We start from the raw sequence: 13,791 nt of genomic DNA on the forward strand, positions 1-13,791 counted from the left end.
ATCGATCAGAGGATTGTGTTTCTCTAACCAAGGTATTCCTAGAATAATCTGAAACTGAGGGGCCTTGATCACATCGAACACGATCTTCTCATGGTGTCCATCTTGACTTACTAGCGTCACCTCTTGAGTGGTATGCGTTACTGGCCCGGAGGCTATCTCCGTACCATCCACCGTAATAATGACGTCCTTTACAGCCTTGGGACAAAGAGTTAGATTCATCCTCAAAACCATTTCATGATCCACATAATTGCCGATGGCACCGCTGTCGACGTAAGCTTCAATTGCATGTAATCGATCCGGATTATCAGGGCTAATGAGGACCATAGGTATCACGAAATGCGAGGTCACGGAACTGGTTTTCACGCTCGGCAAGAGGACCTCTATTCTTGTCGGGCGAGGTCGTTTCCCTGCTCAGAGTTTGTAACTTTGGTAACTGCAGCTCCTACTGCCTTCTTGGCAGGTTTCACCGGACAGTCTCGAAGAAAGTGCCCTGAGTTTCCGCAATAGAGGCATAATTGCAACTGTTTTCTCCTTTCCCGCTCCTTTTGTGTTAGAGGACCTTTCAGACCCCCTATTTGCATGGGTTCCCCGGAGTCTACTCCTTTGGAAGGAGTTGGCGGTTTGGAAAATACTGGAGCATCAAACTTGGAACGATCGGCCTTCCTGTTCTGCAGTCTGTGATCTATTTGAACGACTAAGTCTATATAGTCCGAACAATCTTGTGGGGGATTCACTACTTGGGCTAACACATCTTTGAGCTCTCCACGTAGACCTCTATAAAACAGCGTAATCCTTTTGTCCTCAGGCCATTGAGTTTCCACTATCAGTCTGTTGAAAGACGCAATATAAGCCAAAAGGTCTTGATTACCTTGTCGCAACGAAAGAAGCTCATTGTCCAAGGCCTGCCCCTGTGAATGTCTTGCGAACAGTTTTTCCATACTGAGCTGAAAAGCTTGAAAATCATGGAGGACCGGATCATCTTGATTTACTAGAGGGATCAACCAGTCTGCCGCATTGCCACTAAGGTACGAAAGCACGAAAGCTACTTTAGCTTGATCAGTTGGAAAGGCTGCTGGCCGGCATAAGAAATGCAACCGGCACTGATAGATAAATACTGCAAACCTCTTTGGGTCACCAGAAAATCGTTCGGGCGGAGCCAGAGGTACATTCCCAGGTAGGTTGATCTGCACTGGATTCATAGAGGATGTAGAAGGAAGATTTCCCCCTGATGCGGGTAACGGGGTCTGTCCGGCTTGTGACTGTAGCAATTGTCTAGCGAGATCATCTGTTCGCTCCTTGGAAATAATCAGTTCCCTTCTTAGAGCGTTCGTTTCCTGACGGGCTGCATGCACTTCTGCCCTTAGTTCCCCAAGTAACTGGGCTAGCTGGTCGGTATCCGAGGTTTCCATAGCGCCTGGACGGGAGTTTTGTGGTAGGCTTTGCGTTCTGTAACGCTCACCTGATTCCCGTAGAGGCGCTGGTCTTGACTGGGCGTATACCGTATCTTCAAAGGTGATGTGTAACACACGGCTGGCTCTTTGGGCTGGACCTCTGTGCACTGTATGTCTGACTCGAAGGGTAAGATGTCTGCAGATAGAAAATATGGGATTAAGGAACTGGGTTATTGAATGTCTCTCTCTTCTTCCCTTTCTGTTCTCCAGTTGAACCCCAAAGGTTCACGCTCTCACCTTAGGTAAGTGAACGCCGTGCTCTCCATCTGCCTCGGGGCAGGGTGCTGTAACCAGTTTCTTCACTGGATAAGGGGAGCAGGCCTCTTGACTTCAGAGGACTGCTGTCCGTCGTTTACTGCACGAACTGTAAGTTTCGAGTAATTCTAATGTCTTTAAAGTCTTTAGTAATGATGTTTCTTGTTTTGCAGGGTTCCGGCGATGGCGGATGACGGGCTGAAGTGAGTTGAAGATGGAGCCCGTGTGATGAATAGAAGCGCCTGGAAGCACGTAAGTAAGCGCTTGTTGCCTGCTTCACGATGCGCTCTAACTGTCTTTTTATTTTGCAGGTACAAGTTCGGAGCGGCTGCAGGGTGCCGGAATACCCACTGGGTTAGATGTGGAAAGGAGTAATGGCACGTGAGTATTAAAGTTCCCCAATGTCTTTAAACGCACCTTGTTTTGTCTTTCAGATGCGGGATGCAGCGCCGAAGGCCTCCGGAGCGTGCGAAGAGTTGGTAAGCTTTTGTCTTTCAGATGCCGGAATGCAGTGTGAAGACCTCCGGAGCGCACGAAGAGTAGGTAAGCCTTTGTCTTTCAGATGCCGGAATGCAGCGCGAGGCGTTGGTGACAGCCGATGGACCAGGTAAGTGAAGAGCTGTCACTGAAGACCGTAATGCTAACCTGTTCTTTCTTGTCTTTATAGGTGTTGCTGAAGACTGGATTCAGGATGGTAAGCCTTTTTCCTTAGGCCCAGGATCAGATGCAGAAGACACGATGAGCGTTCTGCTGCAGAGGATGCAGAATAACGCAAAGCAAGATTCATCCATCGGGTGTGGTTTAAATAGCCTCCTGTAGTGCTTAGGTGTCTCCTTCCACAGCCACGCCTAGGTAAGAAAAGAGTTCCTGCTTTCCAGAAGAGTTCCAGTGTTCTGAATCTAGGGAGTGGCTCCTGCCCCACCCAACAGGAAAAGTAGTTCCAAACAGAAGAGGATCAGAGGCTCAACTGGCAGGCAAGTAAGCAGCATGGTCTGCTGCAGGTAAGTCCACCCAAGCATTATGAGGCCGGCGCTTCCAGCGCTGGGACTGGGCATATTTATGAGCCTGGTGCCACTGGCGCCAGGACTGGGTCCAAAAGGTCCCAATTGGGACTGGTTGGCACTCGGAACCTGGGTTATGGATCTGCTTCCAAGGGAGTTGGGAAAACCCTGACCTTTTGGAAGCAGAGATCATGACAACCATATTGCGCCAGAGAAATAGGTTCTTCTGGGAGTACTACCAGATTGAATTGTGCAAGCCATTTCCTTCCACAAAATCTGGATCAAATAACTCAAAGTGTCCACTTGAATGTATGATTTGTAGTGTGCAGAATGTGTCCTTTTGCAGTTAAGCTTGCCCTCAAAGAGCAGTTACCTTCTCTAATCAATTTCATTGTGCATCTATCCCCCTGAACAATGCTTGATGGGGTTGTAGAAAGGTAACAATTACCCACACTCAATGGGTCTCAAACGCTTGATCAGGGTTTAGTTGCGAAATTACAGGAGCAGACATCATCCAGGACCTGCAGCCTGTTTTGAATGCTTTAGGAATGTTCAAATAAACCACACCCACTGCTGACCCTTGACACTCTGGCCCAACATCTCTAATCAGGCACAAACTCGAATCCCCCACCCCCCAACTCAGCACACACACACTCAAGCATGCACCCATACAGACCCAAACCCCCCACCCCAACTCAGCACACAAACACGCAAACATGCACCCATACAGACCCAAACGCCCCACACCCCAACTCAGCACACAACCTCTCAAAAATGCACCCATACAGACCCGAAACCCCACCCCTCCAACTCAACACACAAACTCTCAAGCATGCACCCATACAGACCCAAACGCCCCACCCCCCAACTCAGCATACAAACTCTCAAACATGCACCCATACAGACCCGAACCCCCATCCCCCAACCCAGCACACAAACTTTGAAACATGCACTCATACAGACCCAAACGCCCCCCCAATTCAGCACAAACACTCTCAAACATGCACCCATACAGACCCAAACCCCCCCACCCCCAACTCAGCACACAAACTATCAAACATGCCCCCATACATACCCAAACGCCCCACCCCCCAACTCAGCATGCAAACTCTCAAACATGCACCGATACAGACCCAAACACCCCACCCCCCAACTCAGCACACAAACTCTCAAACATGCACCCATACAGACCCAAACCCCCACCCCCCAACTCAGCACACAAACTCTCAAACATGCACCCATACAGACTCAAACCCCCCATCCCCCAACTCAGCACACAAACTCTCAAACATGCACCCATACAGACCCAAACTCCCCACCCCCCAACTCAGCACACAAAATCTCAAACATGCACCCATACAGACCCTAACCCCCCACCCCAACTCAGCACACAAACTCTCAAACATGCACCCATACAGACCCAAACCCCCCACCCCCAAATCAGCACACAAACTCTCAAACATGCACCCATACAGACCTGAACACCCCCAACTCAGCACACAAACTCTCAAACATGCACCCATACAGACCCGAACCCCCCACCCACCCAACTCAGCACACAAACTCTCAAGCATGCACCCATACAGACCCGAACCCCCCACCCCCCAACTCAGCACACACACTCAAGCATGCACCCATACAGACCCAAACCCCCCACCCCCCAACTCAGCACACAAACTCTCAAACATGCACCCATACAGACCCAAACCCCCCAACTCAGCACACAAACTCTCAAACATGCACCCATACAGACCCAAACGCCCCACCCCCAACTCAGCACACAAACTCTCAAACATGCACCCATACAGACCCAAACACCCCACCCCCCAACTCAGCACACAAACTCTCAAACATGCACCCATACAGACCCAAACCCCCCACCCCCCAACTCAGCACACAAACTCTCAAACATGCACCCATACAGACCCAAACCCCCCACCCCCAACTCAGCACACAAACTCTCAAACATGCACCCATACAGACCCAAACCCCCGACCCACAACTCAGCACACAAACTCTCAGACATGCACCCATACAGACCCAAACCCCCCACCCCCAACTCAGCACACAAACTCTCAAACATGCACGATACAGACCCAAACACCCCACCCCCCAACTCAGCACACAAACTCTCAAACATGCACCCATACAGACCCAAATCCCCCACCCCCAACTCAGCACACAAACTCTCAAACATGCACCCATACAGACACAAATCCCCCAACCCCCAACTCAGCACACAAACTCTCAAACATGCACCCATACAGATCCAAACCCCCCACCCCCAACTCAGCACACAAACTCTCAAACATGCACCCATACAGACCTGAACCCCCCCAACTCAGCACACAAACTCTCAAACATGCACCCATACAGACCCGAACCCCCCACCCACCCAACTCAGCACACAGACTCTCAAGCATGCACCCATACAGACCCGAACCCCCCACTCTCCAACTCAGCACACACACTGAAGCATGCACCCATACAGACCCAAACGCCCAAGTCCCCAACTCAGCACACACACACTCAAGCATGCACCCATTCAGACCCAAACCCCCCAACCCCCAACTCAGCACACAAACTCTCAAACATGCACCCATACAGACCCAAATGCCCCACCCCCCAACTCAGCACACAAACTCTCAAACATGCACCCATACAGACCCAAACGCCCCACCCCCCAACTCAGCATACAAACTCTCAAACATGCACCCATACAGACCAGAACCCCCCACCCCCCAACTCAGCACACAAACTCTCAAACATGCACCCATACAGACCCAAACGCCCCCCCAACTCAGCACACAAACTCTCAAACATGCACCCATACAGACCGAAACCCCCCACCCCCAACTCAGCACACAAACTCTCAAACATGCACCCATACAGACCCAAACTCCCCACCCCCCAACTCAGCACACAAAATCTCAAACATGCACCCATACAGACCCTAACCCCCCACCCCAACTCAGCACACAAACTCTCAAACATGCACCCATACAGACCCAAACCCCCCACCCCCAACTCAGCACACAAACTCTCAAACATGCACCCATACGGACCTGAACACCCCCAACTCAGCACACAAACTCTCAAACATGCACCCATACAGACCCGAACCCCCCACCCACCCAACTCAGCACACAAACTCTCAAGCATGCACCCATACAGACCCGAACCCCCCACCCACCCAACTCAGCACACAAACTCTCAAGCATGCACCCATACAGACCCGAACCCCCCACCCCCCAACTCAGCACACACACTCAAGCATGCACCCATACAGACCCAAACCCCCCACCCCCCAACTCAGCACACAAACTCTCAAACATGCACCCATACAGACCCAAACCCCCCACCCCCAACTCAGCACACAAACTCTCAAACATGCACCCATACAGACCCAAACGCCTCACCCCCCAACTCAGCACACAAACTCTCAAACATGCACTGATACAGACCCAAACACCCCACCCCACAACTCTGCACACAAACTCTCAAACATGCACCCATACAGACCCAAACCCCCCACCCCCCAACTCAGCACACAAACTCTCAAACATGCACCCATACAGACCCAAACCCCCCACCCCCAACTCAGCATACAAACTCTCAAACATGCACCCATACAGACCCAAACCCCCGACCCACAACTTAGCACACAAACTCTCAGACATGCACCCATACAGACCCAAACCCCCCACCCCCAACTCAGCACACAAACTCTCAAACATGCACGATACAGACCCAAACACCCCACCCCCCAACTCAGCACACAAACTCTCAAACATGCACCCATACAGACCCAAATCCCCCACCCCCAACTCAGCACACAAACTCTCAAACATGCACCCATACAGACCCAAATCCCCCAAGCCCCAACTCAGCACACAAACTCTCAAACATGCACCCATACAGACCCAAACCCCCCACCCCCAACTCAGCACACAAACTCTCAAACATGAACCCATACAGACCTGAACCCCCCCAACTCAGCACACAAACTCTCAAACATGCACCCATTGAGACCCGAACCGCCCACCCACCCAACTCAGCACACAGACTCTCAACCATGCACCCATACAGACCCGAACCCCCCACCCCCCAACTCAGCACACACACTGAAGCATGCACCCATACAGACCCAAACGCCCAAGTCCCCAACTCAGCACACACACACTCAAGCATGCACCCATTCAGACCCAAACCCCCCAACCCCCAACTCAGCACACAAACTCTCAAACATGCACCCATACAGACCCAAACGCCCCACCCCCCAACTCAGCACACAAACTCTCAAACATGCACCCATACAGACCCAAACGCCCCACACCCCAACTCAGCATACAAACTCTCAAACATGCACCCATACAGACCCAAACCCCCCACCCACCCAACTCAGCACACAAACTCTCAAGCATGCACCCATACAGACCAGAACCCCCCACCCCCCAACTCAGCACACAAACTCTCAAACATGCACCCATACAGACCCAAACGCCCCCCAACTCAGCACACAAACTCTCAAACATGCACCCATACAGACCCAAACCCCCCACCCCCCAACTCAGCACACAAACTATCAAACATGCACCCATACAGACCCAAACGCCCCACCCCGCAACTCAGCACACAAACTCTCAAACATGCACTGATACAGACCCAAACACCCCACTCCCAACTCAGCATGCAAACTCTCAAACATGCACCGATACAGACCCAAACACCCCACCCCCCAACTCAGCACACAAACTCTGAAACATACACCCATACAGACCCAAACCCCCCACACCCCAACTCAGCACACAAACTCTCAAACATGCACCCATACAGACCCAAACCCCCCACGCCCCAACTCAGCACACAAACTCTCAAACATGCACCCATACAGACCCAAACCCCCCACGCCCCAACTCAGCACACAAACTCTCAAACATGCACCCATACAGACCCAAACCCCCCACCCCCAAATCAGCACACAAACTCTCAAACATGCACCCATATAGACCCAAACCCCCCACCCCCAACTCAGCACACAAACTCTCAAATATGCACCCATACAGAACTGAACCCCCCCAACTCAGCACACAAACTCTCAAACATGCACCCATACAGACCCAAACCCCCCACCCACCCAACTCAGCACACAAACTCTCAAGCATGCACCCATACAGACCCGAACCCCCCACCCCCCAACTCGGCACACACACTCAAGCATGCACCCATACAGACCCAAACACCCCAGCCCCCAACTCAGCACACACACACTCAAGCATGCACCCATATAGACCCAAACCCCCCACCCCCCAACTCAGCACGCAAACTCTCAAACATGCACCCATACAGACCCAAACCCCCCATCCCCCAACTCAGCACACAAACTCTCAAACATGCACCCATACAAACCCAAACGCCCCACCCCCCAACTCAGCACACAAACTCTCAAACATGCACCGATACAGACGCAAACACCCCACCCCCCAACTCAGCACACAAACTCTCAAACATGCACCCATACAGACCCAAAACCCCCACCCCCCAACTCAGCACACAAACTCTCAAACATGCACCCATACAGACCCAAACCCCCCGTCCCCAACTCAGCACACAAACTCTCAAACATGCACCCATACAGACCCAAACCCCTGACCCCCAACTCAGCACACAAACTCTCAGACATGCACCCATACAGACCCAAACCCCCCACCCCCAACTCAGCACACAAACTCTCAAACATGTACCCATACAGACCCAAATCCCCCACCCCCAACTCAGCACACAAACTCTCAAACATGCACCCATACAGACCCAAACCCCCCAACCCCCAACTCAGCACACAAACTCTCAAACATGCACCCATACAGACCCAAACCCCCCACCACCAACGCAGCACACAAACTCTCAAACATGCACCCATACAGACCTGAACCCCCCCACTCAGCACAAAAACTCTCAAACATGCACCCATACAGACCCGAACCCCCCACCCACCCAACACAGCACACAGATTCTCAGGCATGCACCCATACAGACCCAAACCCCCCACCCCCAACTCAGCACACACACTCAAGCATGCACCTATACAGACCCAAACGCCCCAGCCCCCAACTCAGCACACACACACTCAAGCATGCACCCATACTTACCCAAACCCCCCACCCCCAACTCAGCACACAAACTCTCAAACATGCACCCATACAGACCCAAACGCCCCACCCCCCAACTCAGCACACAAACTCTCAAACATGCACCCATACAGACCCAAACGCCCCACCCCCCAACTCAGCATACAAACTCTCAAACATGCACCCATACAGACCCGAACCCCCCAACTCAGCACACAAACTCTCAAACATGCACCCATACAGACCCAAACGCCCCCCCAACTCAGCACACAAACTCTCAAACATGCACCCATACAGACCCAAACCCCCCAACTCAGCACACAAACTATCAAACATGCACCCATACACACCCAAACGCCCCACCCCCCAACTCAGCACACAAACTCTCAAACATGCACCCATACAGACCCAAACCCCCCACCCCCCAACTCAGCACACAAACTCTCAAACATGCACCCATACAGACCCAAACCCGCCACCCCCTAACTCAGCACACAAACTCTCAAACATGCACCCGTACCGACCCAAACCCCCACCCCCAACTCAGCACACAAACTCTCAGACATGCACCTATACAGACCCAAACCCCCCACCCCCAACTCAGCACACAAACTCTCAAACATGCACCGATACAGACCCAAACACCCCACCCCCCAACTCAGCACACAAACTCTCAAACATGCACCCATACAGACCCAAACCCCCACCCCCCAACTCAGCACACAAACTCTCAAACATGCACCCATACAGACCCTAACCCCCCACCCCCCAACTCAGCACACAAACTCTCAAACATGCACCCATACAGACCCAAACCCCCCACCCCCAACTCAGCACAAAACTCTCAAACATGCACCCATACAGACCTGAACCCCCCAACTCAGCACACAAACTCTCAAACATGCACCCATACAGACCCGAACCCCCCACCCACCCAACTCAGCACACACACTCAAGCATGCACCCATACAGAACCAAACACCCCAGCCCCCAACTCAGCACACACACACTCAAGCATGCACCCATACAGACCCAAACCCCCCACCCCCCAACTCAGCACACAAACTCTCAAACATGCACCCATACAGACCCAAACGCCCCACCCCCAACTCAGCACACAAACTCTCAAACATGCACCCATACAGACCTGAACCCCCCCAACTCAGCACAAAAACTCTCAAACATGCACCCATACAGACCCGAACCCCCCACCCACCCAACACAGCACACAGACTCTCAAGCATGCACCCATACAGACCCAAACCCCCCACCCCCAACTCAGCACACACACTCAAGCATGCACCTATACAGACCCAAACGCCCCAGCCCCCAACTCAGCACACACACACTCAAGCATGCACCCATACAGACCCAACCCCCCCACCCCCAACTCAGCACACAAACTCTCAAACATGCACCCATACAGACCCAGACGCCCCACCCCCCAACTCAGCACACAAACTCTCAAACATGCACCCATACAGACCCAAACGCCCGACCCCCCAACTCAGCATACAAACTCTCCAACATGCACCCATACAGACCCGAACCCCCCACCCCCCAACTCAGCAAACAAACTCTCAATCATGCACCCATACAGACCCAAACGCCCCCCCAACTCAGCACACAAACTCTCAAACATGCACCCATACAGACCCAAACCCCCCAACTCAGCACACAAACTATCAAACATGCACCCATACAGACCCAAACGCCCCACCCCCCAACTCAGCACACAAACTCTCAAACATGCACCGATACAGACCCAAACCCCCCACCCCCCAACTCAGCACACAAACTCTCAAACATGCACCCATACAGACCCAAACCCCCCACCCCCTAACTCAGCACACAAACCCTCAAACATGCACCCGTACAGACCCAAACCCCCCACCCCCAACTCAGCACACAAACTCTCAGACATGCACCCATACAGACCCAAACCCCACACCCCCAACTCAGCACACAAACTCTCAAACATGCACCGATACAGACCCAAACACCCCACCCCCCAACTCAGCACACAAACTCTCAAACATGCACCCATACAGACCCAAACCCCCACCCCCCAACTCAGCACACAAACTCTCAAACATGCACCCATACAGACCCTAACCCCCCACCCCCCAACTCAGCACACAAACTCTCAACCATGCACCCATACAGACCCAAACCCCCTACCCCCAACTCAGCACAAAACTCTCAAACATGCACCCATACAGACCTGAACCCCCCAACTCAGCACACAAACTCTCAAACATGCACCCATACAGACCCGAACCCCCCACCCACCCAACTCAGCACACACACTCAAGCATGCACCCATACAGACCCAAACACCCCAGCCCCCAACTCAGCACACACACACTCAAGCATGCACCCATACAGACCCAAACCCCCCACCCCCCAACTCAGCACACAAACTCTCAAACATGCACCCATACAGACCCAAACGCCCCACCCCCAACTCAGCACACAAACTCTCAAACATGCACCGATACAGACCCAAACACCCCACCCCCCAACTCAGCACACAAACTCGCAAACATGCACCCATACAGACCCAAACCCCCCACCCCCCAACTCAGCACACAAACTCTCAAACATGCACCCATACAGACCCAAACCCCCATCCCCCAACTCAGCACACAAACTCTCAAACATGCACCCATACAGACCCAAACCCCGACCCCCAACTCAGCACACAAACTCTCAGACATGCACCTATACAGACCCAAACCCCCCACCCCCCAACTCAGCACACAAACTCTCAAACATGCACCCATACAGACCTGAACCCCCCAACTCAGCACACAAACTCTCAAACATGCACCCATACAGACCCAAACCCCCACCCACCCAACTCAGCACACAGACTCTCAAGCATGCATCCATACAGACCCGAACCCCCCACCCCCCAACTCAGCACACACACTGAAGCATGCACCCATACAGACCCAAACGCCCCAGCCCCCAACTCAGCACACACACACACTCAAGCATGCACCTATACAGACCCAAACGCCCTAGCCCCCAACTCAGCACACACACACTCAAGCATGCACCCATACAGACCCAAACCCCCCACCCCCAACTCAGCACACAAACTCTCAAACATGCACCCATACAGACCCAAACGCTCCACGCCCCAACTCAGCACACAAACTCTCAAACATGCACCCATACAGACCCAAACGCCCCACCCCCCAACTCAGCATACAAACTCTCAAACATGCACCCATACAGACCCGAACCCCCCACCCCCCAACTCAGCACACAAATTCTCAAACATGCACCCATACAGACCCAAACGCGCCCCCAACTCAGCACACAAACTCTCAAACATGCACCCATACAGACCCAAACCCCCCACCCCCCAACTCAGCACACAAACTATCAAACATGCACCCATACAGACCCAAACGCCCCACCCCACAACTCAGCACACAAACTCTCAAACATGCACCGATACAGACCCAAACGCCCCCCCAACTCAGCTAACAAACTCTCAAACATGCACCCATACAGACCCAAACCCCCAACCCCCCAACTCAGCACACAAACTATCAAACATGCACCCATACAGACCCAAACGCCCCACCCCACAACTCAGCACACAAACTCTCAAACATGCACCCATACAGACCCAAACACCCCACCCCCCAACTCAGCACAAAAGCTCTCAAACATGCACCCATACAGACCCAAACGCCCCCCCCAACTCAGCACACAAACTCTCAAACATGCACCCATACAGACCCAAACCCCCCACCCCCCAACTCAGCACACAAACTATCAAACATGCACCCATACAGACCCAAACGCCCCACCCCACAACTCAGCACACAAACTCTCAAACATGCACCGATACAGACCCAAACACCCCACCCCCAACTCAGGATGCAAACTCTCAAACATGCACCGATACAGACCCAAACACCCCACCCCCCAACTCAGCACACAAACTCTCAAACATGCACCCATACAGACCCAAACCCCCACCTCCCAACTCAGCACACAAACTCTCAAACATGCACCCATCCCATACAGACCCAAACCCCCCACGCCCCAACTCAGCACACAAACTCTCAAACATGCACCCATACAGACCCAAACCCCCCACCCCCCAACTCAGCCCACAAACTCTCAAACATGCACCCATACAGACCCTAACCCCCCACGCCCCAACTCAGCACACAAACTCTCAAACATGCACCCATACAGACCCAAACCCCCCACCCCCCAACTCAGCACACAAACTCTCAAACATGCACCCATACAGACCCTAACCCCCCACCCCCAACTCAGCACACAAACTCTCAAACATGCACCCATACAGACCCGAACCCCCCACCCCCCAACTCAGCACACAAATTCTCAAACATGCACCCATACAGACCCAAACGCGCCCCCAACTCAGCACACAAACTCTCAAACATGCACCTATACAGACCCAAACCCCCCACCCCCCAACTCAGCACACAAACTATCAAACATGCACCCATACAGACCCAAACGCCCCACCCCACAACTCAGCACACAAACTCTCAAACATGCACCGATACAGACCCAAACGCCCCCCCAACTCAGCTAACAAACTCTCAAACATGCACCCATACAGACCCAAACCCCCAACCCCCCAACTCAGCACACAAACTATCAAACATGCACCCATACAGACCCAAACGCCCCACCCCACAACTCAGCACACAAACTCTCAAACATGCACCCATACAGACCCAAACACCCCACCCCCCAACTCAGCACAAAAGCTCTCAAACATGCACCCATACAGACCCAAACGCCCCCCCCAACTCAGCACACAAACTCTCAAACATGCACCCATACAGACCCAAACCCCCCACCCCCCAACTCAGCACACAAACTATCAAACATGCACCCATACAGACCCAAACGCCCCACCCCACAACTCAGCACACAAACTCTCAAACATGC

Source organism: Ambystoma mexicanum, chromosome 1p (genome assembly GCF_040938575.1).
Source record: "Ambystoma mexicanum isolate Mex_15411 chromosome 1p, UKY_AmexF1_1, whole genome shotgun sequence".
Taxonomy (NCBI): domain Eukaryota; kingdom Metazoa; phylum Chordata; class Amphibia; order Caudata; family Ambystomatidae; genus Ambystoma; species Ambystoma mexicanum.